At 33.5% G+C, this 21202-nt stretch overlaps 1 protein-coding gene across 4 annotated transcripts in view; it reads left to right on the forward strand.

The window, feature by feature from the left end:
- FSTL5 (follistatin like 5) overlaps positions 1-21202 on the forward strand; it is a 720210-nt gene that overhangs the window by 586944 nt on the left and 112064 nt on the right. The gene's annotated exons all lie outside the window — the stretch shown is intronic.

Genomic DNA, 21202 nt, shown 5'->3' on the forward strand with positions numbered 1-21202 from the left:
AGGTAAATGAAAAGCAGTGTTGGGCGCCTGGGTGGCTCAGCGGTTAAGCGTCTGCCTTCGGCTCAGGGCGTGATCCCAGCGTTGTGGGATCGAGCCCCACATCAGGCTCCTCTGCTATGAGCCTGCTTCTTCCTCTCCCACTCCCCCTGCTTGTGTTCCCTCTCTCGCTGGCTGTCTCTATCTCTGTCGAATAAATAAATAAAATCTTAAAAAAAAAAAAGAAAAGAAAAGCAGTGTGAATGTAAGCTACTATTGAAAGCTTCTAAGCTACTGGCTTTATTAAGCACTGAGCACAGATTTTATCACACCTTGCTACGATTTTAGTAAAGGATATGATTAATCTAGCTTCTTGTAAATATTGGAATAGAATGTCTGAATTGTATATAGTATTATATTGTAATAGTATATATAACTTTGCTCTTTATCATTGTAATAGTATATATAACTTTGCTCTTTATCATTGTCACAATCAGTATTATGTTTGGAAATATTGGGCCATTACAACTATCCTTATTTTAGAATTAACTTCAATAAATTAATATTGGTTGACAATTATGAAATAAATTGATTATAAGATTCTCTAACACAGTATTATAAATTGTTAGGCTCTACAACAAGATTAATTGAACGAACAAGTTATATAAATATATAATGCTAATGTAAATTAATAATATTAGAAAAATACAATGACTATAATTCACAATATACAGACCTTAAAAATACAGTAAAATGTAGCCATTTGAACCTAAATATTTCAAAAGATATGTAAATGCTTAAGAAGTGTTTGCCTATTTTCGAAGTAAAAGAAAGGGACTTTGAGAGCTTGTTTGGAGGTTCTAGAAGGGGAGTGCAGCTATTAGGAAGGCCGTCCTGTTTCACTGAGTGTGCAGCTTAGGAAAGATGCGCATGTAGCAGTGAGGGAGGAAAGGGACACATGCCTAGCCAATCAGATCAGCCAGATCAACCCTGGCGCTCAATGGGGTGACAGATGTCACAGCCAGATTGCCTACACCTGAAAGTAATAATACACTCTATGTTAACTAAGTAGAATTTAAATAAAAACTTAAAAAAATTAAAAAAATAGGAAACTGAAAAAAAGTAGAGGAAGGGATCTTAAAATAGGTTAAAACATGGTCTTTTTACATATAAACAGTTTGAGTATGGCATTGAAAACTTTAAAAATAGAACATATTCTGATAATATAGAAAAATTAACTCTCTAGTCTTTCTTTACTTCGTATTTTTATTACTTTAATTTTTTTTTTTTTAATTAAGTAGGCTCCACACCCAACATAGAGGCTGAACTCAAAATCCTGAGATCAAGAATCCGAGCTCTACTGACTGAGACAGCCAGGTGCCCCTTTACTTCCTATTTTTAAAGAATGGAGAATACCTATTTCAAAAGGGCATTGTATATATTTTTTTGTTTTAAATATTTATTTATTTGAGAGAAATAGTGTGGGGGGGGAGGGGCAAAAGGAGAGGGAGAGCGAGAACCCTCACACAGGCTCCCAGCTAACACAGAGGGGAAGTGGACTAATTCCCAGCAACCTGAGATCATGACCTGAGTGGAAATCAAGAGTTGGCTTAACTGACCGAACCACCCAGGAGCCCCAGGGCAGTTGTGCAGGTTTAAGGAGATCATTTAGGGGCGCCTGGGTGGCACAGTGGTTAAGCGTCTGCTTTCGGCTCAGGGCGTGATCCCAGCATTATGGGATCGAGCCCCACATCAGGCTCCTCTGCTATGAGCCTGCTTCTTCCTCTCCCACTCCCCCTGCTTGTGTTCCCTCTCTCGCTGGCTGTCTCTATCTCTGTCGAATAAATAAATAAAATCTTTAAAAAAAAAAGATCATTTAAGCGGACCCTTAAAGTCTATAGAGCCTAGAGAGATAATATAAATAGATGAGCACAGTCTGTAGACAGGTACAGGTGAAGCCAAATGCAGTGGTGATCAACTAATTATAATTTCTACACTCAACCAATGTGAGATAGGTAGAATAATTAGGAATAAGAGAAGTCCATAGTTAAAAATAAGGTGTGTATATGATAGCCAGGGTGAAAGTTCAATCCTGATAGTTATAAAGCTAAGTGCTTGAATCAAAAAGAATCAAATCAAATATTTCAGGAAGAATGAAATAAATCAATTAGTGAAAAAATGTCATTTTTTAATTTAACATTCACTGAATATTATTCAACAGAGAAGCTATACTAAAAACATTTAAAACAGAGTGAACAATTCATATTTCTTTTGAAAAGTCTCCAAACTTATTTATTTAATATTTGTCACAGGCCTTTAAATATCAGTAAGCTTAGTGTGAAATAAAATGCACTTAGGATAATCAGACTCATGTCAAGGTTAACTGTGCTTGATAAGCATTTATTATTTTATGAGCTTTTATTATTTATCATAAATTCTAATATTCATAGTCTCAATTTGGCCAATGACATTGTCACATCCTGTGGAGTAACTTGTACCATAAATCTTTTCATCTGTTGACCCAGAACACACTGAAATTATCTGCCTCGTGATTTCCATATCTGAAGGCTGTATTTTTAAAATAACACCCTTTTCAATGTCATTAAATAGATCTGTGTCTAACACATTGCCATTTTTGCACAAGAGTAGAGACTAACAAGATGCTACGCGATCTGAATGTCATCAGATTGACGGGTTTACAACAATCCTAAGCAATCGGGCACCTCTTTTGCCTACAAAACAAAATAAGACTCAAAGCTTTCTTAGTTTGATTATTGAGCACATTTTGTCTGCAAGGCATTACATACCTTCACTGGAATATTCTCATCTCATTTCATATTACACAATGCCAATTTGCCTAATTTATTTGATGATAAATTAGGCACACGATGATGACATCTTATTTATATTACTTCAGGCATACAGACTAAATAAGCTTCCATACAGTGACAGTGCTGAGTATAAAATCTCTATGACACTCTTAGAAAATCTACATATTAATATTTTCTTGATGGTGCTCAGGTAAGAATGCTAGAACTCACTTTAAAATTCTATAATTCCAGAGGCCTTAAAGTTGGTGAATCCTTTGCAAAATAATTGTGCATTTAGTTTCAAAAAGAAGTTAGAATTGTCATCACTCTGTGATCTTCTTAGAATTCTCAGGTATAGGAATTCAGTTGGAAAATAGTGTAAATGTGTGAAGCATTACTAAAACAAATGTGCCCTTCAAATGCACAGGTTCTGGGGGGAGGGGCTGCAGTGAGTTACCTTCTTGAAGTTTTATAAAATCTAATTTATGCCACATATTTTAATCAACTGCCTGCAGAGCCCAGATTACACATTTGTGTGTCCTGTTGTCCTCTGTTTGTCCAGATATCTGAATTCTGATTATGAGATGAATATGCCAGAAAGAGAGGGTCTGTTCTATTATTGTTCTGCTTCTTTATTTGCTTTACTTTTCAACTTAGTGCACATTTCCATACGTGGGTTACATATGAAATGTTATTAAATATGAAATTTCTTAAAAAGTGATTTTCTATTTCATGCAGTAAACTTGAGGGACAATATGAATATCTTTGCCCTAAATTGATCTACCTAGTAAATAGCTTTATACTAAACTCTGATGTAAACAATAATAACATTTTTGGAAACATTCTAGCAATAGTGAAATTCTAATAGAAAATAAATTATTAGTGAAAAAAATATTTGTTTTTATCTCAAACATTTTTTTAAAATTTTTTTCAAACATTTTTCAATAGGAACGTCAAAATGTTTCTAGAGACGGTTTGGACTCAGATGACTAAGAGTACTCTAGAATAAACAAAAATGATCACTTTTCCAGTTTAATTATTATAATGAAATTTAACTAAAGACTGTATATATATATATATACATATATATACACACACACTTACACATGATATCTATATATTACAACTGATATTGTACAAATTACAATTATACTAATGTTAATATCAAAGTGTAATTTTAGGGCTGTATTTCAAAAGCAGAGTAAACATTGAAGGAAATAGCATGATTATGTTAAAATTAAGAAGTTCTGATCATAAAAATTTATCCCCAAGATATTGTCAATACTAATAACTGATAAGAATTTCGTATCATAGACAGAAAGATGTTAATGAAACAACTCAAAAGAAAACTAGAGAATAATTTTAAAAAGAACTTTCAGAGATGAGAAAAAACAAAATGGCAATACATATCATGAAAAGATGTTAATCCTCATTAGGTGTCAAGGAAAAATATCTTGTAACTAGAGAGAAATGTCATTTTGCATGTACTAGAATACCAAAGTTAAAAAGCTGCATAAAAACCAGACTTGGTGAGATTTGGAAAAATAAGAATCATTAGACATTGTTAGTGCCAGTGTCAGCTTTACCACCCTTTGGAAACTACATTGGTATCATCATCTATTAGTGCTGATTTTGCATATAGTTTGGGAGCCAGCAATCGCATGTATTAAAGAAATGTTGAATTGCCATTCGTTCAGAAGTTATTTAGGAAAAAGCTGCCATGTACTTAATATTTTGCTACAATTTGTAATTTCTTTTTTATCTGCCTTTTAATTCCATCCATATTTCCATGGCAACTGAACTAAATTTAATTTAAATACTTTTTACAATGGCTATAATTTAAATGTGTGTGTGAAGCTGGTTACCTTCCCATGTGCATGAATGTCAATATTACTTCAAACTTATCTACTCCTTTCTTAATTGTCTATTAGAAAACGGATATTTACAAAATTTACAGTGAATAAAAGATTTCATTTTAAGGAGAACAAAAAACCCTTAGGGAACAATAGGTTTGCTCATTCATGCTCTCACTTATTAAATATTTACTGAAGTAAAAATAAACACAAAAACAAACATGCTGGTAGCATGCGGTTAATAGTTCTCTACTTTCAAAAAGGCTTAGTTTAGTGCAAGTAGAAGTAAAGAAGCCATATGCATGGCGGAATAAAAAATTACTTCACTAGGCATATAAGCCAGGTATGATAGGATTGCAGACACAGAAACAACAAATTCCAACTGAGTTGCACAGTGTAGCCTTTCTTTACTGAGGTGGTGACATTTGAGCAGATACTTAGTGGCTATCATGATACTTCCACAGCCAGACACTTAAAAGTATAGCAAACTCAGGGAATCGTCATAAAGTACATGGTAGGTTTCATGAACTTTGTGTAATATATGACAATAAAAATGCTTGCTGGGAATTTACAATACATAGTGAGAACAAATCATTGGGTAGAACCAGATTAAAGAAGGACTTGAACTGCATGAATGGAAAAAGTCAAATTAAGAGTGATTTTTACATGCTATGTTTCTGCAAAGGTAAAAATTCTCCACTATTCATTTTTTAGTGAGACCACAATAAGCATTTTTTTGCTAGGTTTTATTGTTAACATATAGTGGACATTTTACCATGTTTTTTATTGGCTGGGTAGAATTAACCAAAACTCTAATTCCCAGCATAGTTTATAAGACAAACAGGCTTGTATTTAATCTCAAGACAGAACGTGTATTGTGCAAACTCATTACAGCATGCTGGTGGAACACAATTAATGTGAGCATTCAATGTGAGGTTGAATTATCTCCCTTTATCCATCTTTTGAAGAGTATTTGGCATAATAGCATTTCCCAAAAGTGGTGTTACATGGTTCATCAGCTTATTTGAACTTCTAAGAAGAAAACCAGTGCATTCATAAAGTATTATTTTTCATAATAAATAATCATATTAAAATAGTCAAGGACTAAAATTACGCCTTAGGCTGCTTATGCCTATTAATTTGTAACCATTAAATTACAGCAGAACTGACACTGGAAAGATTCTATTATGATAATAGATAGAAGATAATCTACTGTCAACTTAATACTTTTGTGCCCCCCTGAGCAATTTGTACTTCACACTGATATAAATACGGTTGGTAGGATATTGGCCAGATAAACAACTCTGGCTACAGAAGCTAATATGAAAACACTTTCTGTGATACTTTAAAAAGCGGTTGTTCTGTTCTTTGATTTATTTTTGGAACATTATTATTTTATCCCGGACTACGTGACTAGCCTCTTATATTTTTAATACATGCTTGCTTTATTTTGCTTTTTTAGATTAAGCTATTATAGAAATTAACTCAATTGGAGACATTCATAGAAATAACATTCTAATGGATCCAATGCTGTAAAATACTTCACATACTGTCTAGCACATAATGAGGGCTCAATAAGTATTTGTTCTGATTACCATTATTGTTATTATTTTGGGTCAGTGATTATTAGCTTTAAATTTTTCTTAAATACATTGAACAATGGATAAAAATTATGAAAATGTATTTAAAAAAATGGGTAAAAGTGGTAGTAGCATAAGCTAGATTTGGGCCCACTCAAGGAAGAATTCCAAACTAGATATCTTCGATTTATATTTAGTAGCAAAATACTCTGAAGTTCAGATTTATTTAGAAAGTGCTTACATTTTTATTAACAGGTGTGGCAACTATTTATTTATTCTTGTATCATATATTCTATCACTTTTCTGTGAAGCTTAATTCTATTTTGCATCCCATCCAAACCTTTTATCCTCAAATTTGAAAAAAAAAATGCCCCTAGAACATAAAGATTTCAGAGTTTCATTCAAATCTGAAAATTATCCTTGCTGCTGCTTCTTGGAGAGCATGGGAAGAAAGGTAAGTTTCATAGGGGATGTTAGTAAAAAAAGTTTTTTTTAAATATATGAAAGTGTTCTCATATAGTATTCCCCAAGTCATGCCTCACCACATTTTATTTTCAAGAGGGAACAGTAATTAAGGGTTACACGCGTGCGGAGTCACTGTGATATCAGGAGGCTTCAGCTGAAAATGCTTTCACGTTTTGGCGTCAACGTTCATTCTTACCACAGCCACGGGTGGCTGCACTGCTGCTACTTGGCCTANTTGGTCTTTTTTTTTTTTTTTTTTTTTTTTTTTTTTTTGCTCTCCCTGTCACGTCTCTGCTGAGCATCTTTGACCCCATTCCCTTTGCTCCGTGCCAGTAATTGCAGCTGCTGGAGTATCACTGCTGTCTGTTTGTTCTGCCCTTCTTCAGTGTTGACATGGAAGGAAGATGGCAGCTGGCGTGGTTCGCTCTTATTAATACAGAATCTTTATGGAGTAGGGGTGGAGATGGGAAAGAAGAGGAGACAGGAAAGACAGGACTAGAGGCCAACAGACCACTTTATTCCTTTTATGATTCTCCAGCATTTGCTTCTCCACTGGAACAGTTGTTAAGCGGTGATCCTGCTTCCCCAAGGTAGCAGTGCTGTTTCAAATAGAGAAGACAGTATGCGTTAGAATAATATGGGCGGTAATTACAAATGCCTAATCTTTATTTGTAGTGGTGGGGCACATTTTTGCTTCCTTTACTCAGCCTTCATGCTTTAATTTCCCGCTTCTCACGTGATGAGAAAGAATTGAGGTTCTCAAGCTTCTTTACAGGCATTTAAAACAGTAGTGATAATATCTCCATAGAGAAGATACTAGGGTTCTGAGAGATTAAAGATTTAAAATCAGGTGAGATTACAATCAGGAGTCTTAATGGAACAACGTAAGAAGGACGTTAGTTAATTTAGGGAAAGAAAAACTGTGGATGACTGGAGACATTTTTCTGGTTTCATTATATTTTCCTCTTTAAACAATTGAACTGATCCTTAGTTTATCATACTAAAAACACCATGTTTCACTTAGTTCATCTGAATGATATTTTAAAAACATCTAAGTAAATTTCAATAATTAGAAGCGTGTCTATTGAGAATTTTAGGAAAACATAGACTCGTGAGTGATGATACCATGAAGAGCTGAGAACAAAATCTAGAGTTTATGATGTCATTTCAGGCAAAAACTGCCATTTCTTTTCCACTAATGCAAGCAAAATAAAGAGGCTAATTTTTTTGAGGAGGTACTACATTCACAATTAAGTCAAAGAGAAGGAAAAATATCCCAGGAGAAAAACCACTTAGAGAGACCTCGCGCTGAAGTTGAATTGGCCAGTGCAAACCAATCCTTTCCGACAGGATGACTCAGTCAACAAAGTGGACACGAGTACCCATCCATCCAGTGAGAACTCATCTTGGAACCGTCAGGATACTTTCTAACAAGATCACAAGCGCTTCTGAGATTCTTTTATAAAACTTATCATTGGTTTCTGATTTTCCAATTAATATTTTTACAACAAAATGCTTACTGCATAACACAGATATCTGGGTTCTCTATCATGAAATTGTTGAAGAGCTAAGATATACTTAAAATACTTTGGGGAAAATGAATTCAGCTCGAGAATTAGTCATCCCTTTAATCCCACTACATGTGGATTTATTTTTTTTAAGATTTTATTTATTTATTTTTGAGAGAGGGAGAGAGAAGGAGAGAGAGAAAAAGAGAGAGAGAGAGCATGAGTGGGGGCAGGGGTGGAGCAGAGGGAGAGGGATAAGCAAGCTTCCTGTGAGCAGAGAGCCAGATGTGGGGCTGGATCACAGGACCCTGGGATCATGACTGGAGCCAAAAGCAGACGCTTAACCAATTGAGCCATCCAGGCTACGTGTGACCTTATTGTTATAAAATAGGACTGTAGCAGATTGAGAATATCACATTTTACATTTTTGTAACAGAGTGCCAAGTCTGGTGCTTATTGTGTCTAAAAGCAAATCAAAAGCAATAGGAAATTCACTTAAATCAATACAGTGTAAATAGTTTAAGCAATTATAAGAGACAAATGTGAATTCATTTTAGAACTTGTCACTGGCCTGCTAAGGCTTTTAATATTTGATATTTTACAAAGAATGTTTCCAGGACTATGTTAAACATGTGATCCTCAACACTGTGTACATACAAACATTATTTTATTTCTCTTAATTAAAAAACAAGATATATAGGCTAATCATTGCTACAAGTTGCTTCATATTTGAGTTACAATATCAAGTTCTTACCTTTGAAGATATGTTTAAGAAAAATGTGTTTTTGTTTCCAAAAATATATGTGTCCATATGCATAAACATGTGTTGTGTGTGTGCATACATGAGTGTGTGTGAGTATGCACCTGTCACTGTTCTAAGCGGTTTAACATCTTTAGCACATGGAATTCTCATAAAAACCTTATACTATCTAATTTGTCTGTATATTTCATGCAATTTCTTTAGAAACCTGTTCTAAGAAGAAGTTAACCTCTGTTAACTTATAATCAGCTTGGTTTATGAGACATTATGTCATTTTCTACATGAACACTTTCTCAGACAGTGTACAGTCCCAATTTTTTTTCTTTTTATCTTGTGACTGCTAGAAATTTCAGATGCTAAGTTTATAGCTGACTGCAGTGGGTATTCATTTGGGTGTCAGATGCCTTTTATTGCAGTGCTACTAATCTCTTTTATAATATCTTTAAAGATGAGCAACTTTAACTGAATTATAAACTATCCATTTATCCAGAATTCTTAACTATCAAGATATTTAATGTACTTGAGGTTTGTAATTATAATTTGTAATTTCCCTCATGAAATATTTACCTAACAACCTTTATCTTAATAATAAATAATGTTTTAAAGTAGTCAATTTCCTTTAAAGATTTCATATCACTTATTTTACTCTATATTTAAATATAATTCTATTTATGTGTTAACATCATCTGTAACATAAATATATTAAGTAGATATTCAAATATCAAGTACTGAGAAATTCAGAATATGAGAAAAGTAATAAAATTATTAGAGGGTGCCTGGGTGGCTCCGTCAGTTAAGCGTCGACTCTTGGTTTTGACTCAGGTCGCAATCTCATTGGTTTTGGGATCTAGCTTGGTGCTCAGTGGGGATTCTGCTTGAAGGTTCTCTCCCTCTGCCCCTCCCTCGACTCTAGACCTGACTCTCTGTCCCTCTTCCTCCCTCTCTATAAAACAAATAAATAAATCTTTAAAAAGTATTAGAAATAATACCCTTTTATAAAAATTAGGAGGCACTGCAACAGCTTTAGAGTCTGCCATTTTTCATTGTTTCCTTACACATAATGTTAATTAATATCCAAGTAGTCTTATTTTTCTCTAATTACTTTGTTCTCTCAAATGATAAAAAGGAGAATCCTCTGATAGCCCTAATGATAGACTAGGATATACTTTTATGCAATGTTTTGTTTTGGCAACATTTCTATTAATTTAATTTCTATAGGTATGATTATCTTGAGTTTTACTTAGGACATATGTATATATAACTACATAGCCAAGATCTACTGAGCAATTAATAATGTGCCACATTCTTTTTAAAATATTTAATAATCATTTTATTTTGTAATTCTCTAATCAACCATTTGGTATATTTTCTAGCTGAGGAAGTTAAAGCAAAAGAGGAAGTAACTTTGTTTGCCATCTACTTAAAATGGTAGGGTATGTGTTAGAAGGCAGAGATTTTCCCGTGTATCTGCAGCTAATCACTACAGTTGTTTAATGATGTCATTGTTTATTGTTTATCATATAAAAATGGCAGTTAATCATTTGCATGAAGAATTATCAAAATCAAGTCACTTTCTGACAGTGGGGGGCTTAGAATTTCTATTAAGAAAAGCTCGGGTGTTGGCAGTGTGGCTGGGAGGATGTTAGCTAGAAATATCTTCTTGAAGTTATGTTTGCTTAGTAAGCAGTCTGTTACACTAACATTCTGTGGTGTGCAAGATGGTCCTAATAATCCTCCTTTCTGTGATACACACCCTTGTATTATTTCCCACATTGAAATAGATCATTTCTCTATCACGCATAGAGTAGGGTGGAGGTGAAGGTATATGACTTCTGAAACCAAGTGAAAAAGGGCATTATGGCCTCCGCCTTACTCTCATGGATCATTCATTCTGGGGGAAGTCAACTGTCAGCATGTGAGAACATGTAAGCAACCTTGGGGAGTGTCCCGTAAGTAAAGAACTGGGAGTTCCTGCCAACGGCCAGCACCACATTGCCAGCCATTTAAGTGAGCCACCTCGGAAGTGGATCTTCCAGCCCAAGTTAAGCCCTCAGATGAATAGAGCCTCATGAGATACTTGAAATCAGAACCCTCTCAGCCAAGCCACCACCACAAATACCATAAATGTTTTTTGTTGTTTAAAGCTGCTAAGTCTGAAATAATTTTTTATGCATCATGTGATAACTACTGCAATGTAGGCTTACTTGATTTGACATTGGAAGGAAAGATGGATATTATTTTTTTATGTTTGTTTATTTATTTATTTATGTAATCACTACACCCAGTGTGGGGCTCAAACTCATGACCCCAAGATCTAGAGTCACTTACTTCTGAGCCAGCCAGTTGCCCTGGAAAGATGGATATGGTTTTTGTTTGTTTTGTATTGTGGCTTTAATATTTTGACATGGCTCACATTGTCTTGGTTTCACTCAGACTATTTGGTGGCCAGAGTAGGTTCTCTACTGAGTTAAGTATAGGTTATTTTTAAACTGATGTGATTGTTAAACTGGCAATGTGAAGCAGTCAGGGATGTATCCACATTCAGAACCCAGAAACTGACCTTCCATAGACAACCTCTGACTCTCTCCCTCCACGGAAGAGTCCCTTTCACACTTTTGAGTTCTCTTCATTGTCATAAATCATCAGGGGACCTGACTCTATGTCATGCTGCCATTTGCTGTGCATTCTTACAATTCTGGTTCTCTGTGTTCTCTGGTTTTTAACATGATTTCTTGACTCAAATTACCCCTGAAAAGAATCTGATTATCCCATTTCATCAGTTTATAGGAATTAAGACCACAGATTTCTAGCCAATTTCTGAGTCGTATTCCCTAATGTAAACTGGGCGCTCTGGCCTCATCAGCTAATGGTGGACACTAGGTTGGGAATCTGTATAGACAGAGCGGAGAATCATCTTCAGTCAGTGCCCAACAAATGATGATTTTACTTGAAAGTGGCTTTGAATTTGGCACATGGCAGGCAATGTACTTGACATATCTTACATAGCTTTCCATCCTAAAAATAGTATATGTTAAATGTCTCATTTCATTCTCCATATGCACATTCAGAGAAATTTCAGCTACCATAATACTAACCATACATTTTTTAGATACATTAAATTTTTATATACATTTTCTTTTAACATTGCCCTTTTCCATTTGCCTTCTGAAGTTAAGTCAATTTCTTAAATCCAAAACGAGAAGCAGTCAATAAGACATCTAACTAAAATGTTATCCTTACATAAATGCAGTTTAGAAAAAAATGTTTTCCACTAGTGAAAACCTTACACTTTCAAAGACAAGGACAAGCAAAAACTTATTTAATTGCAAAGCCAACCAGTTTCCATGTGAGTGGCCAAGTAAAATAGCTGTTCAGTGCTATACCAGGCTTCTGTGTAGTTAATCATCTTATTGCTGTTACTTATATATTTCCACATACAGATAGCATATTTAACATGAGATCCATCATTTTGAATGTAATTGCAAGTCCCTAGTATATAAAATTAGGCACTTTATTAAAAAAGGCATTCATAGAAAATTCTGTTACTGGTGTCCAGACATCTGTTTCATTGAAGCACATTTTCATTATAAGGCATATGTTATCTTCAGAAAGAATTTTACATTTTAATTAAGTTATGAATAAGTATTAAATTACTGGATGTCTTAATTTTGAGGGGTTTGTTGTCCAATTATAAATAAAAGATTTCAGAACAGAAATTTCATTTATGCTACATTAAGGGCTGCATTGTGTTTCATAGGATTCTCTAGGTACAGAAAAACAAAACAAAACAAAAAACAACTTATTTAGCCCAGACTCTTGGTTCTACAGGATTAAAAAAAAAAAAACTAAGCTGGTTTAAAGGAGACTTAGGGAGAAATTAAGTGAAGAATTCTGGTAAGGGTATTACTGTCAGATTTCAAATATGGGTAAAGATGAAGAAATTCAAAATGTCTTGATGTTTGGAATGTGAGTTTAATATGATACGGGCATGTCATAGAAGACTGTATGTAGTGGTAAGGACTTAGAGAGTATACACACACACACACGAGTATGTGTTATGTTTTTAAGCAAATAAGTGGCATGATTATGCCTGCATTTACTATAGGTAGCTGTTTTATTATGTGAAAGATAAATCAGTATGGTAACACAAAGCCATTCCAATATGTAAGTAGCTGTTAAAATACAAAAAAATAGACCTGGGTGGCTCAATTGGTTAAGTATCTGGCTTCAGCTCAGGTCATGGTCCCAAGGTCCTGAGATCAAGCCCCTGCATCATACTCCCTGCTCAGCAGAGAGTTTGCTTCTGCCACGGCCCCTACCCCTGCTCATGCTCTTTTCTCTCTCTCTTTCTCTCTCTCTCAAATAAATAAAACCATATATATATCTATATATCTATATAGATATATAGATATATATATAGATATAGATATAGATATAGATATAGATATAGATATAGATAGATAGATAGATAGATAAATAAAAGTAATATCCCAATAAAAATAATGGGTTAAAGGCATAAAAAATTTTTCTTTAAATATTTGCAAAAATAATATCACTAATAATCAAACAAAAGAAAATTTTCTTCAAATATTTGCAAAAATAATATGTTATAATCAAACTATCATATATTGTATGTAACGCATATATGATATATATTTATATGTTAATTTTTGGTAAGCTCATGAGCATGTGCACGCATACACATACATACAGTTTTAGTCCACCTTGATTATGGAGGGGTGAATACCTGCACAGACTGCTTGTGGTGCTGATAACCAACTTTTTGGCAGTTAACCTGGCAACACATATCAATGGCTTTAACCACCCCAAATCTCTTGTAGGAACTTATAGTAATGGAAATAACTACGTAGAAGGATGGTCATCACAGTTAAAATGCATCCATGCACACATACAGACATGTGTGCACATCAATGTGTATATCCATACATCTATATGACTGATAAGTCAGTGATACTTATTGAATCTTATAACTTACACTAGCCTCTGCTATAGGTACTAAGTATGGATCAATGAAAACTGAACAATAATATTTTTTAAAGGAAGAAAGCCATATGAAGACATATTGTATAATGATTTAAACTGTATATTTGAAGACCAAAGCAGACATAAGATAAATGAATACACAGGATTAAAATTATTATATGTTGCATATTTATAGTATCAAAAATACCCCCATTTACATGTACATTTATATAAAAATCAGAAAATCAGAAAAATAATGAAAAGATGCCTAAGGAAAAGAGCCTTGTTTATTACACCTGTGTAACTGAATTCAAAATATTTTTTACATTTAATGTGAATTCCAACTTTATATGATAAAATGGCATATGTTCTAAATACACAATAATAATCCATGCAATTTTTAAACTAGGTAATTACAGAATAAATTATCTTTATAACACTCATTCTTTTGATTTAAGAATGTATAGCTTTCCACCTAGCACATTTTTAGTGAATGTTACATTCAATTTGCTGTATTTTTCATTTTTTAATAAGTCTTTGAGTTTTGATTTAAATTCCTATTAATTAACCTGCAGTGTAATATTAGCTTCAGGTATAGAATTTAGTGATCCATTGACATATTGTAAATAAAATCTATTGCATTTTCTAATTCTTACATAAGAATAGATTTGGGGGGTATTTATCTTGTGTCTTGTTATCAAATTGAACTATTTAACTAAATTTATGTGTTTTTTAATGTAATCTTTTGACTAATTTTATCTTCAAATTTTGATTATTTTCTGATTTAGATTACCTATACAATTTATATTTATTTCTTGACTTAACAGATAGTCTAGTCCATAAAAAAATAATTTCTAATGACAATTACAATCCACTATTTTGGCTCCCAATTTATTATTCTAGTATCTGCTAATTTTTTATTAATTTAAAATATGCCTCTAGTCTCATTTTTTATTAAGTATAGATAAGTTTAGTTAGTTCTACTGTATCTACATTCTCCTTTTTATTTTTATTTTATTGAAGTATAATTAATGTACAATGTTATATTAGTTTCATTTGTATAACATATTAATTTCACAATTCTATATATTAATCAATGCTCCTTCACCACGATAAGTGTGGTCACCATCTGTCACCATGAAACATTATTGCAAAATTATTGACTGTATTCCCTATGCTGTAGTTTTCATCTCCATGACTTATTTATTTTATAACTGCAAATTTGTACCACTTAATCGTCTTTGTCTATTCCACCCATCCCCCTCCCATTCCTTTCTGGCAACCACCAGTTTGTTCTCTGTATTCACGATTCTGTTTGTTTTTGTTTATTTGTTCGTTTGTTTTTTAGATTCTCCATATAAGTGAAATCATGTGGTATTTGTCTTTCTCTGTCCGATTTATTTCACTTAGCAAAATATCCCCTACTTATAGTTTGCTCAGTCACTAAGAGTGTTTAGATTGCACTTAGTAATATGTGACATACTCTATCAGATTACATTTGTTTAGTTAAATTACATTGATTATTCTCATTTGATATACTAATACATCTCGTTAAATTAATTAAATTTCTTAACTAAATTCCATTCAATATATTCCTTCATTCCAGAGAGATTCCTGTCTATGATCAACCTTTAATATCCTAATGAATTTTGCTTACATTTTATTTTTAGCTTTTGTCACTAGTGAAATTGTTCTATAATTCCCTCTTCTTTGCTGTTGTGATTGTTATTGACACCACTTTTGCTGACTTTATAAAATAAATAGAAATCTTTCCATAGCCTAAAAATGTTTGATGCAACCGGAAATTAATGATTCTTAAAAGTTAATAAATATTCATTATAAAACCTCAGACCCTGGGAGTACGTTGGGAAGAAACTATTTTTAAAAACGTTTCAATTAAGGACTTTCCAAGATGGCAGAGGAATAGGAAACTTTAGTTTTGTCTGGTCCCAGGAATTGAACTGGATAGCTATCAAATCATTCTGAACACCTGTGAACTCAACTGGAGATCAAAGGAAAGAATTGCTGCAATTCTACAAATAGAAAAGCGATCACTTTCTGCAAGAATGACAATATGGAAAAACTCACTTCATAAAAGTACTGACTGCCAGGGACCTAATCAGTATGATATAAGTAAGATATCAGAACTAGAGTTCAGAATCATGATTATAAGGATACTCGCTGGGGTTGAAAAAAAGCATAGAATACACTAGAGAATCCCTTTCTGGAGAAATAAAAGAACTAAAATCTAATCAAGTCAAAATTAAAAGGCTATTAATGAGATACAATCAAAAATGGAGGCCCTATCTGCTAGGTTAAATGAGGCAGAAGAAAGAATTAGTGATCTTGAAGACAAAATGATAGAGAATAAAGAAGCTGATACCATAAAGTGAAACAATATTAGAATAACTGGGATCCCAGAAGAAGAGGAAAGGGGGGGCAGAAAGTATATAGAAGGTATGTGTCGCAGATGACATGATACTCTATGTGGAAAACTGAAGAGACTCCACCCCAAAATTGCTAGGACTCGTTCAATAATTAGCAAAGTGGCAGGATATAAAATCAATGCACAGAAATCAGTTGCATTTCTATACACTGACAATGAGACAGAAGAAAGAAAAATTAAGGAGTTGATCCCATTTAGAATTGTACCAAAACCTGTAAGTAAGATATCTAGGAATAACCCTAACCAAAGAGGCAAAGGATCTGTACACAGAAAACTATAGAATGCTCATGAAAGAAATGGAGGAGGACATAGAGAAATGGAAAAATGTTCCATGCTTATGGATTGGAAGAACAAATATTGATAAAATGTCCGTGCTACCTAGAGCAATCTATACCTTCAATGCAATCCCTATCAAAATACCATCAACTTTTTTCACAGAGCTGGAATAAATAATCTTAAAATTTATATGGAACAAGAAAAGACTCCAGATAGCTAAAAGAATGTTGAAAAAGACCAAAGCTGGTGGCATCACAATCCGAGACTTCAAGCTCTATTACAAAGCTGTAATCATGAAGACGGTATGGTACCGTCGCAAAAACAGGCACATAGATCTGAGGAAGAGAATAGAGAACCCAAAGTGGACCCTCAACTCTATGGTCAACTAATCTTCACCAAAGCATGAAAGAATATCCAATGGAGAAAAGACAGTCTCTTCCACAAATTTTGTTGGGAAAATTGGACAGCCAAACGCAGAAGAATGAAACTGGACCATTCTCTTAAACGATACACAAAGATAAACTCAAAATGCATGAAAGACCTAAACGTGAAATAGGAATCCATCAAAATCTTAAAGGAGAAAACAGGCAGCAACCTTTTCAACCTCAGCTGCAGCAACTTCTTCCTAGACACATCTCCAAAGGCAAGGGAAACAAAAGCAAAAATGAGCTATTGGGACCTCATCAAGATAAAAAGCTTCTGCACAGCAAAAGAAACAGTTGACAAAACCAAAGACAACTGACAGAATAGGAGAAGGTATTTGCAAATGGCATATCAGATAAAGGGCTAGTATCCAAGATCTTCAAAGAATTTATCAAATTCAACACCCAAAGAACAATAATCCAATCAAAAAATGGACAGAAAGCTTGAACAGACATTTTTCCGAAGAATACAGACAAATGGCCAACAGACACATGAAAAAATGCTCAACCTCACTTGGCATCAAGTAAATACAAACCCAAATTATAATGAGATACCATCTTATACCAGTTTGAATGGCCAAAATTAGCAAGACAGGAAACAACAAGTGTTGATGAAGATTCAGAGAAAGGGGAACCCTCTAACACTGTTGGTGGTAATGCAAGCTGGTATACCAACTCTGGAAAACAGTATGGAGTTTCCTCAAAAAGTTGAAAATAGAGTTACACTATGACCCAACAATTTCACTACTAGGGATTTACCTCAAAGATACAAATATAGTGATCTGGAGGGGCACCTGCACACCAATATTTATAGCAGCAATGTCCACATCAGCCAAACTAAGGAAAGTGCCCAGATGTCCATTGACAGATGAATGGATAAAGAAGATGATGTGTGTGTGTGTATGTGTGTGTGTATATATATATATATACACACATTATATATATATATGTGTGTATATATATATACAATGGAATACTACTCAGCCATCAAAAAAAAGAAATCTTGCCATTCACAATGACATGGATGGAACTAGAGGGTATTATGCTAGAGAAATAAGTCAATCAGAGGACAATTATCATATGATCTCACTCATATGTGGAATTTAAGACAAAACAGGATCATAGGACAAGGGAGGAATAAATAAAACAAGACAAAATCACAAAGAGAAACAAATCATAAGAGACTCTTAATCATAAAAACAAACTGAGGTTTGCTGGGGGTGGGGGGGCAGTGGAGGGATAGGGTAACGGGAGATGGACATTAAGGATAGCATGTGGTATAATGAACACTGGGTATTATATAAGAACTCTACCCCTGAAACTAATAATGCACTGTATGTTAATTAACCAGATTTAAATAAAAAAATGTTTCAATCAGTACCATGGTTATTTTTATTCTATTTTTTTCTTCATTTCAGTTTGGATATTTATATTTCCTTGGATTTTTTAGTGAAATCCAGATTTTCAAATTTATTAGCAAAAATTCTACATTAAAGTGATGAGTCACTAAATTCTACTCCTGAAACTAATATTACACCATATGTTAACTAACTGTAATTTAAATAAAAATTGAAACTACAAAAAAAATCTACATTAATTTAAAATCATAGCTATAGTCATTCTTTTTATCTTCCTTGTCTCCCCATTTCTTTCCCTTTTTTCTTCCTCCTGGTTCTGCTTCCACTTCTGTCTTCCTCTTTTTCCCTCTTTCTATTTTGCATCAATTGCATCAATAATGCATCAATTAAGTCTATGTATTATCTCTTGGCCAAAACTTTTTGGGTCCACATATTGAATATTCATTTTTGTTGTCTTATATGAATTGTAATCATATTTTATTATTTATATATTTATTTAAAAGATTTTTATTTATTTATTTTAAAGAGTGAGAGACCACTGGGGAGGAGCAGAGGGAGAGGAAGAGAATTACAAGCAGATTCTGCCCCGAGGGCAGAGCCCATTGTGGGGCTCCATCTCACAACCCAAAGATCATAGCCAAAAACAAGAGTCGCACATTAACCGACTGCACCACCCAAGTGCCCCCATATTTGATTTTTTTTAATTTAATTTATGGTAGAATTTTGTGTGTTTAAACAGGTCTCACAGATTTTCATATTTGTTTTATCATTGTCTGCAAATGTCTAAACTATTTATGCTGATTGGAATATACCTACAAAATAGAGACTTTTCATTTTCTAGTTTACTTTGGGTACACTCTTGAAAATTTTCCAGAAAATCTGAAAAAAACACTTTTATTGGTAGCGTTCAACATTCTGTTTATAGAGTACAACATTCACTATGAAAATACTCATTCAGTCTTACTAATTATATTATTGAAACTTCGTGTTTTTTCTCTTAATTTTTCAAATATTGGGAGTGGTGAGTTAAAGAAATAGAATGCAATTGTGGATTTATCAATTTTGTTTCCAATCCTAACAGTTTTTGCTTCATATTTTAATATTATGTTTTTAGTTTATATAATATTAAGTTCAATATGAAGTGCCTTGAATTTTATCTTGTTTGATGTTAATATCACAAACCATGTATTTTTTGGTACTTTCTCATAAATGATTGCCTATCTTGAAAATATCTTTGTCCTCCACTCCTTTAAACTAGCAGCGCTTTGGTATGTATACCACTAGGTTTTGTGCAGGCTTTTTCTTCTCTCTAGAAACCTTATTCTTACAATCCTCACTTGGTTCACTCTTACTTATCTTGCATCCTTCACCTTCGGTTTTTCCCTATGTTTAATCCACCTGCTAAAAACATTCACAGTACTGTTCCTCTCTTTCACAACCCATTAAATGTGTAATTTAAAATTTTTCTCTGTTGTGTTGTGAATAATATATATTTTTTTCCTCAACTAGAGTATAAACTCTATTAACAGAGATTGGGCCTGGGTAATCTGTGTATTGTATCACTGAATGCAATGTCTGACATATGCTAGGCACTCAGTCAGTACTCACTGAGCAAATGAATGGAGATATGAGAAAACATATGTCTGTTACCATTTTTTTTATAAACCACACACACACACACACACACACACACACACACACACACACACACACGTTACGTCTAATCATGGCTCAGCCTTTCCTGAACCTACAGAAGAAAATTTAATTTCCTCTGCATTGTGTACAAAAGACTTTCTTGATCTACTCATGGAAAAATTCTCTGGCCCCATCTTCTATCAGTTTTCCTCTTCAAATATACTCAATTATTTAAATTTTTCTGAATACAGTATTCCCCCTCATGCAGGGAATATGTTCCAAGACTCCCAGTGGATGTCTGAAACTGCTTATAGTACTACACTCCATATATGCTGTTTTTTTCCTTATACATACATACCTATGATAAAATTTAATTTATAAATTAGGTAAAGAAAAAGGTTGACAATAATAACTAATAATAAAATAATTATAATAATATACTGTAATAAAAGTTATGTGACTATGGTCTCACTCTCATTGTACCATACTCACCTTTCTTCTTGTGATGATGTGAGATTATAAAATGCCCATGTGATCAAATGAAGTGAAGTGAATGACATAGGCACTGTGACTACTATTGACATTCTGATGAAACTTTACGCAGGATCATCTACTTCCAGACCTAGGTTAACTGCTGATAATTGAGGTCTATGTCCTCTCCTTGCAAATAGGACCTATTATTTTCATATTCATTTCAAGAACACTGTAGACAACAAGAACAGCACCACAAAATGTCCTGAAAGGAGGAATGTTACTTTACAAAAATTTATTTTTAAAATGTTTAGCAGGTTTTGAAACTGGATGACTTGGGCCTTCAGCCTCCAACTAGGAACGTGGGACTACAGTCTTGAGTCTGCTACATTCATAGGGAGGGTTCAGTTATAAAAAAAAAGTGATTATGCTTTAATATGGTTAAAATATTCAGGGAATATTTAGATGAAATTTTACCTCAGTTACACTTTCTTTTGACATATTATTTTGCTATGAAAACATATAGAATTTGGGTAAATTTGAATTAGTAATGGAGGCAGATGTTTCTCTGAGAATATTTCTAACTGGTATTTTTTCTTTATTTCTTTTTTAATATTTTAACTCTATTGATTTAATATCTCTATATTTAATATACCTTT

The sequence above is a fragment of the Ailuropoda melanoleuca genome, chromosome 5 (genome assembly GCF_002007445.2).
Source record: "Ailuropoda melanoleuca isolate Jingjing chromosome 5, ASM200744v2, whole genome shotgun sequence".
In the NCBI taxonomy this organism is placed as follows: Eukaryota; Metazoa; Chordata; class Mammalia; order Carnivora; family Ursidae; genus Ailuropoda; species Ailuropoda melanoleuca.